The sequence below is a fragment of the Lipotes vexillifer genome, unplaced genomic scaffold (genome assembly GCF_000442215.2).
Source record: "Lipotes vexillifer unplaced genomic scaffold, Lipotes_vexillifer_v1.1 scaffold213, whole genome shotgun sequence".
NCBI classification, from domain to species: Eukaryota; Metazoa; Chordata; class Mammalia; order Artiodactyla; family Lipotidae; genus Lipotes; species Lipotes vexillifer.
This window is the reverse complement of record NW_006780610.1, coordinates 5167154-5177656: the sequence shown is the minus strand read 5'-3', so window position 1 is coordinate 5177656 and position 10503 is coordinate 5167154. Positions and strand designations below refer to the sequence as shown.

The window sequence follows — 10503 nt, the reverse complement described above, 5'->3', positions numbered from 1 at the left end:
ACCGAAAGCCAGGCTAGCAGATTCCCAGCTCAGAGACTTTCCGACTACGAAGGGAGGCCGCGAGTGGGTGGGGCTCAGGCCCTCGCTCCAGGCTGTTTCCAAAATGGTGGGGGCCTTGGCGTCAGCAACGCCCCCGCCCCTTCCGTCCACCTCCCTCCTTCTTCCCCAGGCCACCCAGGCGGGGGGAGGGGATGGAACGGAGCAGCCCACGTGACTGCTGACAACCTGGCGCGTGACGCAAAGCAGCGGGCCCGGCGCTCGCCTTGCCTTGTGGGAAACGTAGTTCCGTAGACCGTCAAGCTGGCCTGGAAGGCGGGACCTAGGACTACATTTCCCAGGAGGCCGCGGGGCGACGCCGCAGTGACGCCGTCGGAGAGCTGGGACGCGGGGCGCGCTGTCGGGCGGGGGGCAGGTTCGGGCCGGTTGTGCCGTTGCGAGGCTGCTGCTGCCGTCGCTGAGGTGGGCCCAGGTGAGTGAGGGCCCTTGATGGGAATTAGGGCAGCTCAGTCTGTTCCAGTCGTTTCGTCTTTTATCTTTTATCCGCGGCCGCTGGCTCACGGTGCCCGGCAGGCCTGGCGCGGAGCCGCTCCCCGTCGCCTGCTCCTCGGCTTCTTCTGAGCGGGCCCTGCTCGCTTCGGCTCCTCCCCCTCCCCGCCCTTCAGGGCTTCCCCTCGCTCCGGCCTAGCTCCCGACGCTCAGGGCCGCGTTTTCTCCGGAGCACCCCCTATCCTTTTTTTTCTTGCTTGCAAGCTGCCAGGGAGGGGCCTCCACCTCCTCTGTCTCCCCCGTTAGTCGGGTGAATTCTGAATCCTATTATTTGGATTTTTCCTTTTCCCGGAACTCTTGAGTGCCCTTCCCCCCAGCCTAATCTCCATTGGCCTGAATCTGTCGTCTTCTAGGGCGCATGTGGCTGGCACTCAGTAAATGTTGGTACCTCTTCCGTTCTTTTCTGCCTTGTGGCCAGAGGAGGCATAGTCCAAATTTATCACCCACGGGAACATTGGTGCGCCCACTTTCATTTCTCTTGCGCTGGAGGTGAGGCCGACTTGTGTTCCAGTGGTAATTGGCGTGTGTTCTGCCTGAATAAGGTAATTTCTTTCATCTCCCTTAGCACCCAAGCAACTTTTATCAGTTATCCTCTTTGCCTTTCTAAGTCTTAGGGATGGAGTATGGCGGCAGAAACTGGCGAGTAGCGCTGGTGCCCAGCAGTTGGAGCCATCAGTGGTAGTTGAGTGTTTACGAGGAGGTTGTTCATTGGATTGAAGGAAAAGCCTCTGAGAGCGTGGTAGAGCCTGGCGGGAGAGAGCCGATGAAGCTTCTGGTGGCAGCGTAACGGAAGGATCCTGGAGCCAGCTGCCTGGGTTCAAGTTTTGGCTCTGCTAGCTTTTGGTTTCAGGTCGGGGAGCTTCACTTCCAGGTCCTTCAGTTTCCTTATCTGCAAAATAGCGGCAACACTGGTTATTTTATAGGGTAACTGTGAAGGTTAAATGAGGTAAATTGAAAACCGCTTAGCTCATTACCTACCAGGTATTAAGCACTAGTATCATTATCGTCACTTTTAGAATTTATAGGTTGTAGGCCCAGAGTGGAAAGGCACGTATCACACCATCTTTTTCTTTCCCTTTCAGATGGCCTTCCTTTTTCTTGTTTGTGGCAATACGGTTTGTTGTAGTTTTTCCTGTTATCTAGACAGACTGATGTGTGTATCAAGCCTGTTAAAGAGCCAAAGCTGGCTGCTGCCATGAAGAACTTGTGGAACAAACTGAGCTTAGTTTGTTCTCTACTGGGAAATTTGTTTTGTGAATAAATACTTTAGCAATATCAAAAGCAGTTTTTTTCTGCAGCCATTTAAGCTTGGTTGTATTTTGTAGAAGAGTGGATTGAAGTTTCTGTTAGGAACTGCCTAACTAAAAACCTTTACGTTCAGTACAATTCCATCTCTGCTTTTTACATCTCTTAGCACTAGCGAAAGATCTCCGGTTTTGGAGACTGGTGTTTTTAGTCTGCAGATTAGGTACAGTCCAGTTGTAGCGGTGGTGGTGTTAATAGTAGTCATAGCAGCAGCAGTAGTAGTAGTTTTTTAGCATATTAGTTTAATAGCATAACTAGTACAGGTATTTTTTTAAATTATTTTTTATTTTTGGCTGCTTTGGGTCTTTATTGCTGCGTGCAAGCTTTCTCTAGTTGCGGTGAGCGGGGGCTACTCTTTGTTGTGGTGCACGGGCTTCTCATTGCAGTGGCTTCTCTTGTTGTGGAGCACTGGCTCTAGGCATGCGGGCTTCAGTAGTTGTGGCACATGGGCTCAGTAGGTGTGGCTTGCGGGCTCTAGAGCGCAGGCTCAGTAGTTGTGGCGCACAGGCTTAGTTCTTCCGCGGCATGTGGGATCTTCCCAGACGAGGGCTCGAACCCGTGTCCCCTGCTTTGGCAGGTGGATTCTTAACCACTGCGACTACGCCACCGGGGAAGTCCCCAGATATACGTTTTAAAATCGTTTTTGCCAGGGGTGTAAAAAATGGATTGTGGGGCTATCAGTTAAGAGGCTATTTGTACTGTTACAGCCTGGAGATGATAGTTGCCTGAGGTAGAGAGATGGAGTGGAGATGCGTTGGTGGGAAGAAGCAGAGGGTTTTGAGATTAGGTAGTTTCAATATTCTCGAGAGCAAGACGTTCTTAGTACGGTCCATGGACTACAGGGAGCTCATGAACTCTAAAAGTTTTGTGAGGGAAGTGCATTTTCTCAAAGGGTCATTACCTTCCATCATTCATTAGAGTCTCAAAATTTAAGAACCAGTGCTCTATAGAGTTTGTAATTCAGGTTTTTTTTTTTTTTTTTTTTTTTTTTTGCTGCACCAGGTCTTAGTTGCTGCACGTGGGCTCTTTGTGCAGGTTTATAACCCATAAAAAAGTAATTGCCCATGGCTTACCAGGAGAGTTAAGTCATGGGTACCCTTTCTAAAAGATTGCCTTTTTTTTTTTTTAATAAAATTTATTTTATTTATTTAGTTTTGGCTGCGTTGGGTCTTTATTGCTGCGTGCGGGCTTTCTCTAGTTGTGGCGAGTGGCGGCTACTTTGTGTTGCGGCTTCAGTAGTTGTGGCAAGCGGGCTCGGTAGTTGTGGCTCATGGGCTCTAGAGCACAGGCTCATTAGTTGTGTCACACAGGCTTAGTTGCTCCACGGCATGTGGGATCTTCCCGGACCAGGGCTCGAACCCGTGTCCCCTGCATTGACAGGCGGATTCTCAACCACTTGCGCCACCAAGGAAGCCCAAGGTTGCGTTTCTTTAGGGAACTCGTTTTTTGTTTGTTTTAAATCAAAGTTAAATGCTGTGCCATGGAAAAGTCACCTTTTAGTTTCTTTTTCTCTAGGAGTTACGGGCCGATGCACATACTGAGGAAGCTGAACATTAGTGAGCTCAGTTTCACGAAAATCCATATTCATTCCTACTGTTTTCTTCCATTGGGTTTTGTTTATAGTTCCTATTTTAGTGGTAGAAATGGAGCACCTTAGTGTGTGAAGAGTGAGATTGTTTTCTTCTTGCTTTCCTTCTAACAGTTAGGGGTTTCATATGTATGTTTATATATTTTGTAGTGTATTTTTCAGATGATAGTGTGTTACTGGAAGCATAGGGTGTGCTTTTTTCCACACAGTTAGAGCTCTACCACTGAAAGAACCATGTATTTTTCTTTTTTATGGCAGATGTTGAAGACTGAAGGCTCATGGACTAAATCCAGTCGGCAGATGTGTTTTGTTTGGCTCACACAGTGTTGTAAATTTGAATTAGTTGTCAACGTTGAAAAACAGGGAGATTTCATGTAAAAATGTGGATTCAGGCTGCTTTGAAAAATCAGATCTGGCAGCCATGGATCTGTGTTTCTGCTTGCAGCAGCAGTCTTTTATAGTTGGGCATGTCCTTATATCACCACTAAAAAAATTTTTTTCTGCTCTGGTGCTTTATTTGTTTCCTTTGTTTCTTCTTTAAAAAAAAAAAAGGAAATTTTAGATAACTTCAGAAGAGGGAGATAGTGCAGTGGGGAGGGGTGGGCCCAAAACATTGAATTATTTTGTTTCCAAACTGAAGAAACCCAAGGGCTTTTAGAAAGCAAAAGGCATTGATCTGACCCCTGACCATGCCTTTTTAGCTGGCACGTGTGCAGTGTCCTCATTTTTGTTCTGCCTGATTTGCTTTTTAGCATCGGGAATGCAGTAACTGCACAGCTTGGCTTGTTTCAGAAGATAGAAGGCCAAGCAAAGAGAAGTTGCTTAATGTCTAATTAGAAGACTTTTGGCGCCTGTCCTGAGGCAAAAGTGTGTGTGTGTGTGTGTTTAATGTATGCATTTGTGAAGTCCATCGCTTTGCTTTCAGAAATCCTGTGTGTGTTTTGGAGAGGTTCATAACTCTATTTTTGTCTATTTTAATAAAAAGGTCAGGATACATAAAGGATTTAAAAAAAATTTTTTTTGGCTGCGCCGGGTCTTAGTTGCGGCGTGCAGGATCTTCATTGCGGCCTGCGAACTCTTAGTAGAGGCATGTGGGATCTAGTTCCCTGACTAGGGATTGAACCCGGACCCCCTGCATTGGGAGCATGGAGTCTGAGACTTAGCCACTGGACCACCGGGGAAGTCCCTATAGAAAGGATTGATAGAGGAGTCATAGAGGTGAGACTGCTTTCTGAAGTTACTGTAGAGATTTCTTCACTCCAGGACTCTCCATTGTATCAGGGCTTCCCGGAGGATGATCCCATTGTATCTAAAGGATGTGTCCTAGAGTCTTGACTAAAACCTTTGGCTACCAGATTATGGGCCATCAGAAAAAACTTTAAAAATGAAGGAGATTGAGGAAGTTGGTCAGGCGCCAGAGTGGGGTTGCCCAATAAAGAAAAAGAATTGGGTAAATTTTTTAATGTAAAAAAAATTCTTGTTTCAGGTGTAATAAAGTTATCCTTTACAAAGCCTTTTTTTTGGCCGCACAGCATGCGGGATGTGGGATCTTAGTTTCCCGACCAGGGAGACCAGGGATCAAACCCCGCACCCCCTGCAGTGGAAGGACGGAGTCCTAAGCACTGGACCTCCAGGGAAGTCTCACTCTGGTAGTTTTGATGTCCCTTTGTATGCATGTATCACATTGGAAAGTGTTCTGAGAGAGGCTTTTCTTGATGACCTTATCTATAATGGTACTCTGATCGTTAACCAATACCCCTCCCCAACCCCGCGTTATTACTATGGGATATTACATTATTTATTTTTCATCTGTTGTGTCTTCACCTTTTCAGAGAGTGAAGCCGGGATTTGTTTGATTCACTGCTGAATCCCCACACCTAAGACATTCTCTGTTAAAAAGAAGAGGCTTAGTAAATATCGAGAGAAAGGATGAATTAATATCGGAATAAATAGATGGCTGACTGGGTTGACAGTCTCTGGAAGTGCTCCCACTATCGAGTTCTAGCTTATTCAGATTCTGTTGAAAATAATTTGTATGGTGGTTGGTGAGGAGATTGCCAAGGGGCAAGGGGCAAGAGGGTACTTGCTGGAGTGATAAAAGTATTCTATTGTTGGGTTGGGTGGTGTTTACATAGTATATTTTGTCGAAACTCACTGAACTGTATCTTTAAAATGTGTACATCTATTATATATGAGTTATAATAATTTATAAAAATTTGTATTCAAAACTCATTCTCTAAAGGCTGTTCTGTAAAACTGAGGTAACTGTAGGTAGGCTGTGGTAATGATTGTTTTCCTTGAATTTTTGGTAAGTTTAGCCAAGTGTAGGTGGGACAGGATGTTTTAAAATACTCTGGAGTGAGGAGGTGCCTCGGGCATTATGAGGGAAGGAGGCTAAGCTGGCCAGGTTCTGAATAGCCCACCCCCATTTCAGTCTGAGGTGCTGCATTGATATTTTATACTTTGGGGTTTGGTAGGGGATATTTTCTGTTCCACTTTTAGCAGAATATTTTCAGCTGTAGTGTTCATTTAATAGGGCATGGTCATGGAGTTATATGATCTGTGGTACCTAGAGACCTTGGAATGAGATGAGAAATGGAAGTCGTTTCTTATCAGAAGTTTTTTGTTGTTGTTTTTAATTAAACTGGGACCTTGGGGCAAGTTGCTTAACCCTTCAGTGTATCTGTTCAATTTCAGATGGAGATGGAAATCTCTTATCTGCCTCCAACAAGGGTTATTGTGATGGCTAGATGGTTAGCCCAGTGCCAGGGTTAATAGTAGGGATTCAACAAATTAATTTTATTATATATGGAAGATGGATTGCTTGTTAGCTACTTGGGAAAGGGAAGTAGTTATATGGCATTAAATCTGAAAGGACAGTGAGAAACACCCAGAGCCCTCAAATGGTAGCATATGGAAAGTGCTGAGTACATGATTAAGTTGGTATTCAAGATTGTGAGGGAAGGATGACTTAATTATTCAATAAACAGCTCTGGAACAGTTGACTAACCTTTTTGAAAATTACGTTAACTTGACAAAATAAATCACGTGAAAACGAGAGATACAGATTAAATCAAAAATGAAATACCATTTTTCCCCTCACATCTCCATCATGATAAAAAAAACAATATAAGGGTTATTGTTGGTGAGGGTGTGGGGAAATGGACATTCTCAAGTACTCCTGGTAGCAATGTAAGGTGCTGTAGCTGTTCCAGAGAACAACACAATGTACCTGTGCTTTTAGGAATATACCATAAGGAAATAATTGCACAGGTCCTTAAAGATAAGGATAATCATTACAGTGTTACGTTAAGTGAAAAATTAAAGACAACCTAAATGTACAACACTAGGGAACTGCTTATGTTATAGCATGTGTGTACAGTGGAATGCTAGGTAGAAAAGAGAAGTAGATGGGAGCACCATATTTGTTGACATAATACGATGTGTAGAAAAATGCCCAGAACTGATGCTTTTGTTCTGTTCAAAAACCTTTCTGACTCTCCATTTCCTCCTTAGTCAGTGTTTATTAAGCGTGTACTGAGCTTTAGATTCTGTTGGAGAAAAATTACCTTAAATATGTGGTCTGTGGTCTAGATCTGCACAGTTCATTTTGGTAGCCACTAGCCAAATGTGGCTAGCTCACTTTGAGTTAATTAAAATTAAATACTTAGTATACTTACTTAGTATACTTAGTATAGTTTTCACACTAGCCATATTTCAGGTGGTCAATAGCAGCAACATGTGAATGGTGGCTGCCATTTTGAGTAGCACAGATATGGAACATTTTCCTCATCTCAGGAAGTTCTGTTAGCATGGATCTAGATTGTCTTTTCATGTTTTTGTAAGCATTGCTTCTGCATATGATAGGTGGGGACTCATAGTAGTTGCAGTTTTCTCCCCTTAGAGTTTACAGAAGAATTTTGGACTTTGCTTTGGCTATCATTTATGCATCACCATTTTCATAATATTTAAACTCTCTTTACCTCTTAGCCCACAATGGGTTTGTTCAGAATGCAGAGAGAATGCTGCCTCTGTGGCCAAAGGGGAAAACATGGGGACAATTTTGCTAAACCTCCTAGTTCTGGATTAGAATTTTTTTTAACCTATTAGAGTTTCTGTTCTTCACTTTAAAAACAACTGAGCAGGAACTGGAATTGAGATTCATGCATGGATTGTTTTTGATGTTGTTTGGCTTTTCTTTTTTTGGGGAAAGAGGGCATTAAATACTTACTAAATGTCTGCTAAGTGCTAGGCATTTACTAAAATGAAAATAACGTGGTATACAGATCTTTACTGATTGATATTCTTTTAGGATTTAATTTCTGGCCAGGTTAGTTATTTTTTAGAAGTGGATGGATTTATTGCTTAAATCGGGGCTTCAAATATTGCCTTCAGAATATTGGTTATTTATGTTGGATGAGCTAAATCTTAATTTGTTATTTTGGGGCTGGGGTAGGCAAATATATTCCCACTGTGTTAGTGTTATTACAGTTGTGATGATCCCATTGAATGTGGCTGAAATGAACTTTTAGAAGATTTAGTGTAAGTTGGCTTTTACATTCTCTCATCCCTTTAGGCTCATGTTTCTCTTATACTGGGTAGGTTAGTTGCTCTGCATCAAGTGTTTTTCATAGGGATGAAAGTTTCTTTGATTTTTTTTCCCCCCCTCTGGTGTTTTATTATGAAAGATTTCAAGCATGCAGAAAAGTTGAAAGAATTGTACAGTGAGTACCCATATGCCCACCACCTAGATTCTACATTTGTTAGCATTTTGCTATGTTTACTTTATCACGTGCAGTACGCGAGCCTCTCGCTGTTGTGGCCTCTCCCGTTGCGGAGCGCAGGCTCAGCGGCCATGGCTCACGGGCCCAGCCGCTCTGAGTCATGTGGGATCTTCCCGGACCGGGGCACGAACCCGTGTCCCCTGCATAGGCAGGCGGACTCTCAACCACTGTGCCACCAGGGAAGCCCCTGTTTTTTTTTTTTTTTAAATCACATATCTTTATACTCATCACTCCACCGTATCTTTTTTCCAGGTTTTTTTGTTGTGGCTAAATATACAGAACATAAAAATTTACCATGATAATAATTTTTAAGTGTGCAGTTCAGTGGTATTAAGTACATTCACTGTTGTGCAGCCATCATCACTGTTCATCTCCAGAATGTTTCATCTTGCAAAATCGGTACTCTATACCCCATTAAGTAGTCAGTCCCCATTCTCCCTTCCATCCCCAGCCTCTGACAACCATCATTCTACTTTGTCTCTAAGGTTTAGACTGCTCTAAGTACCTCATATAAGGGGAATCAAAGAGTATTTGTCTTTTTGTGACTAGCTCACTTCAGTTAGCATAATGTCCTCAAGGTTCATTCATGTTGTAATATGTCAGAATTTCCCTTCATAATATTCCATTGTATGTAGGTATATACTTCGTTTTGCTTATCCGTTTATCCATCAGTCAGACACCTGGGTTATTTCCACGTTTTAGCTATTGTGAATAATGCTGCTGTGAACCTAGGTGTACAAATACCTCTTCAAGACCTCGCTTTCAGTCCTTTTGAGTATATACCCAGAAGTGGAATTGCTGGATCATATGGTAATTCTATGTTTAGTTTTTTGAGGAACTGCCATTCTCTGCTGTTTTCCACAGTGGTTGCACCATTTACATTCCCAGCTACAGCGCCAATTTTTCCACATCCTCACCAGCATTTCCTCCCTCCCTCCCCCCTTCCACCATTATCTGTAAAATAATTACAACCTCATAAGCCAGGTGGGTGAGGAGTATGATAAAATTATAAAAAACACTTTGCTAATGAAATGCCTGTCTCTTTCCTCCTTCCTTCCTCCCTCCTTCCTTCCTCTTTTTTTTTTTTTATTTTTAAATAGTAGCCATTCTAATAGGTGTGGGGTAGCTTTGGTTAGCATTTCCCTATTGATTAGTGATGTCCTCTTTTCATGTGCTGTGGACCATTTGTATATCTTCTTTTGAGAAATATTTGTTCAAGTCCTTTGCCCATTATTTTTTTTTGAAGCATTTTAAAGTAAGTTGTAGAAATCAGTACATTTTATATTTAAACGCTTCAACATGCATATCATTAGCTAGAGTTCAGTATTTATGATTGAACTCTTATGAGTCCCTTTTTGGGGGAGGACAGGGAGGTAAAATTTACACACCTAAATGTTACCATCATTTCTTTAATTTATATGTGCTTGGATAGAAAGATTTTGAGTGCCAGTTCTTAGCTGGAATAGTTCCCTTTCCTCTGATTTAATGATGTTTGTCTCAAGTTAGATTTACTTTTATCAAATTAATATTGTGACCATATAATTTATCTTTTTGAACTAGGACACTATTGAGAGAGGGGATGCTATTAATACACTGGGACATCAAGTGTAAACTGACTATCTTGAGCAAACTTGGATATAAGGTTAAATATTAAATAAATATTAAATAAGAACTAAATAAGAACTAAATATTAAAGAAGAACTTTTATAGATTGAGATTCTTTTCAAAGTAAATGCTTATTTAAGCACTTTACATGCATTACCTCATTTAATCCTATATATTACAGGGTAGTGAAGAGTTTCTTGTTTTACAAATGATAAAGTTGAGGCATAAGAGATCAATTTAGGAAGCGATAAGATTTGAACCTAGGTCTGACTCTAAACTTGCACTCTTAGCAACTGCTATATTGCTCAGAGTAAGGGTCCATGGAGTGGATTGACCAGTAAATGAGGAGAGTCCTCACATAACAGAACATCCCATTTTGTTATTGTCATGCTTATTAGATCCAGAGTTAAATTATTTAAATTTCGCTTCAAGAATAAATGGACTTGAATCTACCAGCCGACTTCAGAGGCTTTTTGATTCGCCTTGCTGCAAGTAGAATGACAGGAAAATGTATTTCAGAATCAATAATATTTGCCTAGCTTTTTTTTTTTGGCCGCTCAGCACGGCTTGTGGGATTTTAGTTCCCTGACCAAGGATTGAACCCTGGCCCTCAGCAGTGAGAGTGCAGTGTCCTAACCACTGGACCCCCAGGAAATTCCGTTGCCTAGCTTTTTT

The 10503-nt window shown here is 42.4% G+C and overlaps 1 protein-coding gene across 1 annotated transcript in view; it reads left to right on the top strand.

The window, feature by feature from the left end:
* Nucleotides 1-381: 381 nt before the first annotated feature.
* Nucleotides 382-10503, top strand: part of THRAP3 (thyroid hormone receptor associated protein 3) — a 74631-nt gene continuing 64509 nt past the window's right edge. The window contains exon 1 of the mRNA XM_007453819.1: nucleotides 382-469. The gene's annotated coding sequence lies outside the window, so the exon portion shown is untranslated. The remainder of the gene's footprint in view (nucleotides 470-10503) is intronic.